The sequence below is a fragment of the Rutidosis leptorrhynchoides genome, chromosome 4, assembly GCF_046630445.1.
Source record: "Rutidosis leptorrhynchoides isolate AG116_Rl617_1_P2 chromosome 4, CSIRO_AGI_Rlap_v1, whole genome shotgun sequence".
NCBI classification, from domain to species: Eukaryota; Viridiplantae; Streptophyta; class Magnoliopsida; order Asterales; family Asteraceae; genus Rutidosis; species Rutidosis leptorrhynchoides.
In genome coordinates, this window is record NC_092336.1 from 5179044 (window position 1) to 5190367 (window position 11324).

The following is an 11324-nucleotide window of genomic DNA, read 5'->3' on the forward strand; positions in this document are numbered from 1 at the left end:
TGAGTACGATATTAATTTGTCAAATCAAATAATTTCATGTGAATTCACCACTTATCATTTTTTCTGAACGAACAGTATCACCATAACCCAGATGGAACTCAACTACATTCGCGATCATATGTCACTCACACACGTGTTAGGAGGAAATCAAAATCGCAACAACCCTGTCAGTGCGATTGAAGGTTAGGAAACTCCCTCTGAGAAGCTAATTGCTGGTAGTACAAATTAGATCTCGACCATTAGAATTAAACATGCGTCTACTTGTTGAGGACAAACAGGCCACCCTCATACACCACTCAAGCAATACTTCAATGATGAATTCACAACTAATCATTGGTTTTATATAAGCTTTCATATTCATTTCTACGGTAGAAAATATATAACAATATTCCAAATTCCAAATGTAAATACAAGTACAATTAATACATGATGTGATATGTTCATGTTTTTCTTGTTTATTTGAAGTTTTTGTCTCTTAAAATTTGAGATATTCATGTTTTGTGTTAGAAATCGGGTATAAATTGACTGCCGGATTCGTTTTTGAATCGTGTAATCACTGTCTCTATAAAGTATTTCGACCCTACGATTGCCTTGGTTGCACGAAATCTTTATAGGGATAAGACAAGAACGCAATCAGTGTTTTTAGCAATGAAATCACTGATCAATTTGTGTGTTGGTTGATGAATGCAGAGAATGAACAAAAACGTTCACATAAAACTGTTATAGAAACAGTTGGGAAATGAAAGGGTGTGTCCCTTCATTTTTGGCGGGAAAATATGTTAAATGACACCCTTTGTTAAAAACGTATAGTAACAGAAAGGGGGCGCAGCCCCCTTGACCCCCGCATTTTGCGCGACAGTTAGTAGCCAACTCTTATGGGCGTGTATTCCACACTCTCCGAACCCGTTGTTAAGTATAGCTAGCTAACACCTGCATTCAAGTAAATCGCAACTAACTAAAATGCACGTTGAATGACACTAAAATCACCAACATTTTGCTTGGTAATATTCATGATGTTGAGATAATATTTGTCATTATCGGGGCAAAGGAAATCATACTACAAGAATGAAAATAAAATGTTATATTATACGGAGTATATTATAAGAATTAAAATGTTATTTACCTCATAACATTTTGTAACATGTAATCCGATATAAATGTTCTCATTCATATAATTACATTGCGCAAATGATATTAAAGAAATTGAAATGTCTTTTTTTAATAGCAGTTTGGGACCACCTAAGGGTGATTAAACCAATCACGCGATTATCTTTCGCAGTTGCATAACTCGCCCTTAACTACTGCTCTGGATTAAACCCGGACCAATCCAAGGGCATGACCGGTAAACACACACCACCCCCACCCCCACCCCCACCCACCAACGCGATGTGCAAAACGCCTTGTAGTGATATAGTCATGAGCAAATGGGTACAAAATATTAATTAAAACGTTAAATATGTTATAATTCAGTAGGCTTATAACTACCTTTAGTGGCCTGGTTCTTGACTGTAGACTACTAATAAGTATATAGAGGGAATATGAGAGAAGTATGTGTTTTTTGTATATTCTCAAAGTGTGTACATTATGAGCTTACATAATACATATATTTATACTAATAAAAAATCTACTATACAATATTTATAATAATAATAAAATTACCATCTATAATTGACTTTTATAACACTCCCCCTTGGATGACAATTTTATTAGAGAATAACTAGTATTGCCTCGTTAAAAACCTTGCTAAAGAAAACCCATTGAGATAAAACTTTAGCTAAGGGAAAAAGAGTGCAGCATAGAGTTGACTCCCCCTCAAGTAGGCAACGCCTGAATTGTTACATCTTCTAAACATGCCTCGTGCCAATATTATGAACGTGTGTTCTGAAAATAGCAGTTGGAAGTGCTTTGGTGAAAAGGTCAGCAGAGTTTTTGCTGGACTGAACATATCTCATTTCAATCTGGTTGTCCTTAATGAGATTTTGAGTGTATGAGAAAAATCTAGGAGGTATGTGTTTTGTTCGGTCACTTTTGATATACCCTTCTTTCATCTGTGCTATGCAAACTACATTATCTTCATAGATAGTTGTTGGACTTTTATCGCATTCTAATCCACAAGAATCAGTAATGAGTTGTGTCATTGATCTCAACCAAAAATATTCCCGAGTAGCTTCATGTAATGCAATCACTTCGGCATGATTTGATGATGTTGCAACAAGTGTTTATTTTTGAGAACGCCATGATATTGCGGTACCTCCATTTAGGAATACATATCTATTTTGAGATTTAGCTTTATGTGGATCAGATAAATAACCTGCATCTGCATAACCAACCAAATCTTGTTTCGATTCGTTGAAATAAAATAATCCTAAATCAGTAGTTCCTCGAAGGTATCGAAATATGTGTTTGATCCCATTCCAGTGTCTTTTGGTAGGAGCTGAGCTGAATCTTGTCAACAAATTAACTGCAAAAGAAATGTCAGGTCTCGTACAATTTGTAAGATACATAAGAGCTCCAATTGCACTAAGATATGGTACTTCTGGTCCCAGGATATCTTAATGATCTTCACAGGGACGAAATGGATCAGTGTCAACATTAAGTGATCTAACAACCATAGGAGTACTTAATGGTTTTGCCTTGTCCATATTAAAACGTTTTAAAATCTTTTCAGTATATGTTGTTTGATGTACAAGTAAACCATTAGGCATATGTTCAATTTGTAAACCAAGGCAATACTTGGTTTTTCCGAGATCTTTCATTTCAAATTCTTTCTTTAGAAGTTGAATGGCTTCATGGATCTCTTTATTTGTACCTATGATATTAAGATCATCAACATAAACAGCTATGATCACATATCCGGATGTTGTTTTCTTAATGAAAACACATGGGCAAATAAGATTATTGGTATACCCTTTGCTTATCAAGTAATCACTTAATCGTTTATACCACATGCGACCCGATTGTTTCAACCCATATAAAGACCTTTGTAACTTGATTGAGTACATTTCTTTGGGTTTTGCATTGGTTGCTTCTGATACCTTAAATCCTTCGGGTATCTTCATATATATATCACTATCAAGTGATCCATAAAGATAAGCAGTCACAACATCCATGAGATGCATTTCTAAATTTTTAGAAACTGCCAGGCTGATTAAGTATCTAAAAGTAATTGCATCCATAACAGGAGAATAAGTTTCCTCATAATCAATTCCTGGTCTTTGAGAAAAACCTTGAGCTACAAGTCTAGCTTTATACCTTGTAACTTCATTTTTCTCATTTCTTTTTCGCACAAAAACCCATCTATATCCCACAGGTTTCACATCTTTAGGTGTGAGAATGATAGATCTGAAAACTTTTCTTTTATTGAGCGATTCAAATTCAGCTCCTATTGCTCCTTTCCAATGATCCCAATCATGTCTATTTTGACATTCCATGACAGATTTTGGTTCTGGATCATCGTCATCATTCATGATATCATATGCAACATTATATGAAAATATCTCATCAAGATTTTTCATTTCATTTCGGTTCCATAATATTTTTGAATGTGCATAATTGATTGAAAATTTCGTATTGACATCATCAATCTCCTCTGCAGAAGGAGTATTGATTTGTAGTTCTTTTTGAACACTTTCTTTTACCTCACTATCAGCTGATTTTCTTTTTCGGTGATTTTTATCTTTGGAACCAATTGGTCTCCCACGTTTCTGGCGTGGCAAAGACTCAAGAATGACATTATTGCCAGTTTTTGGAATTTTAATTCGAGCTGGAGCATTTGCTGCTGGTATATATGATTTAGTCACTCTTTTTGTATATGTAAATGCATCAGGCAATTTATTCGCAAGTTCTTGCATATGCATTATTTTTTGAACTTCGGTCTCGCATTCTTTTGTGCGAGGATCAAGATACATTAATTGAGGTTCACACCATGAAACATCATTTTCTTTATTTTTTATTTCTCCCCCTAATCTAGGTAATAATGTTTCATTAAAGTGACAATCAGCAAAACGTGCTGTAAAAACATCACCCGTCATGGGTTCAATATATCTTATTATTGAAGATGTTTCATATCCAACATATATTCCCATCCTTCTTTGAGGACCCATTTTAGTGCATTGTGGTGGTGCGATAGGGACATAAACCGTACAACCAAATGTTCTAAGGTGGGAAATATTTGACTGATGGCCAAAAGCAAGTTGCAAAGGAGAATATGTATGACTTGCGCTTGGTCTAATGCGAATCAATGATGCAGCATGCAAAATTGCATGGCCCCATACAGATACTGGGAGTTTTGTTCGCATTATCAATGGTCTAGCTATTAGCTGCAATCGTTTAATTAATGATTCGGCTAAACCATTATGTGTATGCACATGGGCAACGGGATGTTCAACAATAATCCCAATAGACATGCAAAAGTTATTAAATGCTTGAGACGTAAACTCACCGGCATTATCTAGTCTCACCCTTTTAATAGTATAATCAGGGAAATGTGCTCTCAATTTAATAATTTGAGCAAGAAATTTTGCAAATGCCATATTTCGACTTGATAATAGACAAACATGAGACCATCTACTAGATGCGTCTATTAGAACCATAAAATATCTAAATGGTCCACATGGTGGATGAATTGGTCCACATATATCACCTTGAATTCTTTCAAGAAACATTGGTGATTCTTTTTCAACCTTAAGAGGTGATGGTCTTATTATCAACTTTCCAAGTGAGCATGATGTACATGGGATAAGTGCATCATGAGGGATCCTTTGATCCGCCAATGGATGTCCATGTGTATTTTGTATTATTCTATTCATCATTGTTGATCCTGGGTGGCCTAATCTCTCATGCCACGAACTGATCATTACAGGATCACATGATTTTTCTTTTGAAGCGACCCGTCCTAATCCATCCGAACGAAGTCCATATCGATTATAAATGATTCACAATAGTTGATTACATCGCGAGGTATTTGACCTCTATATGATACATTTTACAAACATTGCATTCGTTTTTGAAAAGGCAATCTTTAATTACATCGAAAGTTGACAACATGCATACCATTTCGTAATATATCTTACTATAATAGACTTAATAATAATCTTGATGAACTCAACGACTCGAATGCAACGTCTTTTGAAATATGTCATGAATGACTCCAAGTAATATCTCTAAGATGAGCAAATGCACAGCGGAAGATTTCTTTCGTACCTGAGAATAAACATGCTTTAAAGTGTCAACCAAAAGGTTGGTGAGTTCATTAGTTTAACATAAATAATCATTTCATAATTTTAATAGACCACAAGATTTCATACTTCCATTTCTCATAATCATACGTCCCATACATAGAGACAAAAATATCATTCATATGGATTGAACACCTGGTAACCGACATTCACAATATGTATATAAGAATATCCCCATCATTCCGGGATCCTCCTTCGGACATGGTATAAATTTCGAAGTACTAAAGCATCCGGTACTTTGGATGGGGCTTGTTGGGCCCGATAGATCTATCTTTAGGATTCGCGTCAATTAGGGTGTCTGTTCCCTAATTCTTAGATTACCAGACTTAATAAAAAGGGGCATATTCGATTTCGATAATTCAGCCATAGAATGTAGTTTTAAGTACTTGTGTCTATCACGTCAAACATTTATAAAGCAGCGCATGTATTCTCAGTCCCAAAATATATATTGCAAAAGCATTTAAAAAGAGAGCAAATGAAACTCACAATAATATATTTTGTAGTAAAAATACATATGACGACATTGAACAATGTAGGGTTGGCCTCGGATTCACGAACCTATATCATTCATATATCTATTAAGACACATACTTGTAATCGAACAAATATATTTATTTATATTATTATTAGTGATGTAATTTATATATATAGTAGTCTAATAGGTTCATTATATATATTTTCATTATATATATAAATATATTAGTATAGTTAAGTTATGTGTATTAAATATATATTTATATATAAAATCTTTATTTTTATGTTTATAATTTTAATAACGTCTTTAAAACTTTTATTTTTCATAATCGTAATTATTTTAATAATAATGACATAGATAATACTGATATCAATAATAATGATAGTTTTAGTAAAAAATAATACTAATAATAATAATGGTAATTTTTAATAGTTTTAATAGAAATTTTCAGTAATTATACAATATCACTAATATTAATGTTTAAATGATAAGTCTATTAATGATACTTTGTAATATTAATAATAATGATGATAATACTAATAATAATACCTATGTGGATGATGATAATAATAATACTAACAATTATAAAATGTTACAAGTACTAATATTAATGAAATAATAATAATTTGTATCATTCTCATAATAATAATAATAATCATAATCATAATTATAATAATAAATTATAGTCTTTATAATAATACTTGTATTAGTAATAATAAGTGTTCTAAAAATAACCATAATAATAATAATCACAATACTAATAATAATAATAATAATTTTGGTAATGAAATCTACCTTCCAAAGCCTTTCTAAAAAAAATATGCCCTGAACCGGTTTGAACTAGAGACCTCCCGCTCACCCGCTAACACACTTAACCATTCCCTCTGTCTTGTTTATCTGATTTATATGGCAACCCAAACTATATATCCAGTATTTCATTTAGCCATGTTCATCATCTTCTTCACCAAGTTCAAAATCAAACGGGGGCAAAAACTCAACAACAATCGAACGGGTTTTCATTTATGACTTGTAAACAACATGAAACAAAAAAAAAATAAGTTCATGATATAAAAAAATGAGAAAAAAAAAAACCAAACAAAATCCTACTGCTTGCTTGTAGCCAAGGAAAAAAAATTTGTTTTCAATTTTTGAGTTCGTTTTGGACAATCTTTACAACATGAAACATGTTTCAAATCATTCCTAAAAACTATTGAAATCGTCAATTGAACTTAAAACATCAAAACAAGCTCTAATTTCTCCAAGAACAAAACAGTTAACTTTTGACAATTTAACTTTGGCTCGCAAATTCGAATTCGTTATTAAGAATTGGAACTTGAGATTTTGCAGGAAGTTTAAGTAAATGATTCCTAACAACTCTGCATTTTTAGTTTTTGAAATTTGTTTCGAATTTACGTTAGTGTATATTACTGTGAAGAACTCAAGAATTCAAAAATTGATTTTTAGATTAAGAGTGTTATAGGTTATGATTACAACATGAATTGTGTTGCAAATCATTCCTATAAACTTTATGGATCATCAAATTAACTGGAGATATCAAAACAAACTCGAATTTGATTCAAGAACACTTAGTTGACTTTGAAAACCAAAACTTTGACTCTCAAATTAGAATTTGATAGAAAGAATTGAAGATTGAAAACTTACAGATAGTTTAGATAGACGATTCCTAACAAGACTGCATTATTACATTTTGGAAATTCATTCGAAATCAAAATATGGTGAAAAAGATGAATGTACAGAGTGTCGAGCTTCATCTTCTTTTTATTTCTATTTTCAAATCCTGATTTGCAGTGTAAACTAGTATTATATATAATGTGTTAGTACATAATTTAACAGTTAAACTAGATTCTAATTGATTAATGAAATTTACCGGGATCGATTTATAGACAAGGAGTACTCACAATTCAATCAACGAATAAAAAAAAAGAAACAGCCATATACAATCAAACAAAATTTGTTACCTGTCCTTGTTATATGCTTATATATAATTAATTTTAATTTTATTAATTAATATAAATATATTAATAATAATAATAATAATAATAATACTAATTAATAATATTTATATCAAAATAATAATAATAATAATAATAATAATAATAATAATAATAATAATAGAAATACTAATATTATTTATGATAATAATAATAATAGATTGTATTCTTTGTAATAATAATAACTATATAAATGATAATTTTATCAAAAAAATATACTAATAATAATAAGAAGAATTATATTATTGATGATACCATTAATTACAATTATATTAGAAATAATATAACAATGTATTTATATATACATATTTTCATATTACTATTACATATATATATTTTTAATATTGAGAGTGATTATTATATTACTACAACAATATAATTTATAATAAAACTTGTTATATTAATTGTTAATATTAAATAAAGTTATAACTTTACTACTAGTTATAGTGATAATGATATTAACAATGATATCAATAACATTAATAAGTATACAAATCAGATATATTAAATTCAATATTATAATTTTAGTAATTCTGATATTAATATTAATAGTAGCAATGAATGTATTAATAATATAATGATTACGATTAAACTTATAATTACATTTAAACATTAATATTATATATTATACGATAACATATGTTGAATATTTATTATTTATACATTGTATATATATTACCATATACTCTTAATTATTAATAAGAATCATATCTATATTTATTCATTTTTAAATTACACTTACTTATTTTTGTAGCTCATTTTACATATTTAGTTCAAATGTTTAAATTTTATTTTATAATTTTAAATTATTATATATATACTTACATCTATATATACTTATATATATATATACATATTTATTTGCAAACTATGGTTCGTGAATCGTCGGGCATAATCAAAGGTCAACTGAATCCATATAAATAGTTCAAAGGTCAAATGTATGCACGAACACAGTTCAAGGTTTATGAGACTTCAACATTACAAACTTTGCTTATCATGTCGGAACATATGAAGATTAAGTTTAAATTTGGTCGGAAATTCCCGGGTCATCACAGTACCTACCCGTTAAAGAAATTTCGTCCCGAAATTTGAAGGTGGTCGTCATGGTTAACAATAGAAATGTTTTCATGACGAAAAATGAGTTGATAAATAGAATTTTATCATTATTGATTAATACAGATAAAATAAATCGATTATTCAAAGATTACGAGTGAAGCTATCACAAAATAGTGAAATGAAAGGAAAATAAGATTCGCCTTAGCTTTTGACGTAGTCAGGGTTGGATTCCTGAATTCAAGGGATTTAAAGAAAATCTTTCAAATCTAAAAGATTTGATTCTTCGGCGAGTAAGAAAATTAGGATTCTCTAATTAAATGCAGAGTTCTGCCTTGATTTTTCTATCAGATTTTTCACTATAAATTAACTTCTTCCGTTCCATTACTTTTACCATCCTATGTTAAATTCCCAAATTCAAAAGATTGTGTAAATGCTTAATCCAGTTCTGATCCTTGTCCTTATTCTGACTATCGCAATAATCATTCTCCTTTTCCAACTTCCACCAGAGGAATCCATTTATTTCTACTATGCTCTAGGGATTATTGTATTTATAATCCTCCCATGTTTTTATATTGCTATACGCACTGATATCTACGGTTTGTAATTCCGGTGTTGTTGTTGGGCTTTATATTTTCCCTTATGTATCAGAACTTCATGCTCTTGTTTTCTCTTCCCGACTTTAAATCAAGCGAATAATGGTCCAGAATTCGTAGATATAATTTTCGAAATGAACACAGTTAATGTTCTAGAAAAGAAATGGTAATAGTACAATCTGACTTGTCAAATTACCAGAATTCAAGGGAAAGATAGGACTATCAAGAAAATATGTTCTTGATATGTTTATATATCAGATAAAATGTAAGAGTCATATAACATGGCACATGATGACGTTATAATCTGTGAATCATCATGTCCCATTTAGAAACTCAGCATGACTTAATGTAATATAATCACGTTGATCAAGTGTCATTATATTATACTAATTCATGCATCAGTTCCCAACATTACTTCAATAATATTCATATTTTAAGCTCGAAGTTTACAGAATATAGAAACTAACAGTTTCTATATGATGTAATACTGATAGCACGAAGAGATTAATGATTTCAGATAAGAATAGTTATAAAAATATCTTCAGAAATATGGAGGATATTTATAATGAAAAATACGATGATATCTTGGAATTTCTAATATCGAAGGATGGTGAAGAAGATTTGTTCGCCAGAGTTTGGAGTCAGAAGTAAGGTATTCGTTAAAGATTTCATCAGAAACAGAATCATCAGGATTCTTAATGTACAAGTTTAGTCCTTGTGATTCGTTCAGAGACTCCTTCGTGGTTTGCTCAATCTATTTTTCAGTACCAAATTTTATATCGAACGTTCCTAACACTCCCTTCTTTATCATCAAACTTTTTGCCGTTTAGACCATCTATAATTTTTCTGTTTCCTCTGCATTTAATGCTAATATATCCGAGTCATCGATTATCAATCCGTGGTGGTTTCAAGAGAATTGTGTTTTTAGATGATTAAACGCCGAGGGTAATATGGTGGAATATAAAAGGTTCTCTGGTAACAATAAATGAGCACGCATATATATCAAGGTTATAATAAGGTTGTTTTGAATGAAGAGTTGAAGTTGTCTTGATGGAGCTGTGACAAAATTGGCTACTTTGAAAAGGGATCGCAAAGTTATTTTTGCTAATAAATGCCAAAAGATTTGACGCGGCTACATGTTAAACTTTTACTCAGTTACCGAGAGTTTCTCAGGTGCATAACTATATGCATAAATCTTTTCTTCTGTAGATGAAGTGTGGTTGGTTCATCCTCTCGTTTGAGGTGTTTTCAAGAATCATGAAATGTTTGAACGCAGTTTGGAATCACCAAGATACAAATGAGGTTTAAGATGAAATCAAGTGGCAACTTGAAGAATTGTTTAGTTTCATATGTTATAGTCAATATTTTAATTTATTTTAATTGTCCAATGTTGGTAGTCCACAGTTGATAGTCCACATTGACAGTCCAATAATTCATATACAGTTTAATATATAATATTTGAATTAATTAATATGTGTCGTGACCCGTATACGTCTCAGACTCGATCACAACTCAAAGTATATATATTATTATAGAATCAACCTCAACCCTGTATAGCTAACTCCCGCATTACTGCATATATAGTGTCTATGGTTATTCCAAATAATATATATAGATGGGTCGATATGATATGTCAAAACCTTGTATACGTGTCCCGATATTTAAAGTGCGTAAAAATAAATAACAGAAATTAAATGACGATAAATAAAGTGCGTAAAGTAAATAACAGAAATTAAATGACGATAAATAAAATTGCGAGAATGTAAATTGCGATAATTAAATTGCGATAAATAAAGTGTAATCAGTTAGCTGGGAACAATTAGTTAGGAACAGTTAGCGTGGATTCTTAACAAAATTTCTCATAGTTAATTTGTTTGTTTCTAACAAATTTTATTTTGTCAAATGTTTCCTTCATTATGCCACTTGATTTTTGATAAATCAAAATCCAAAT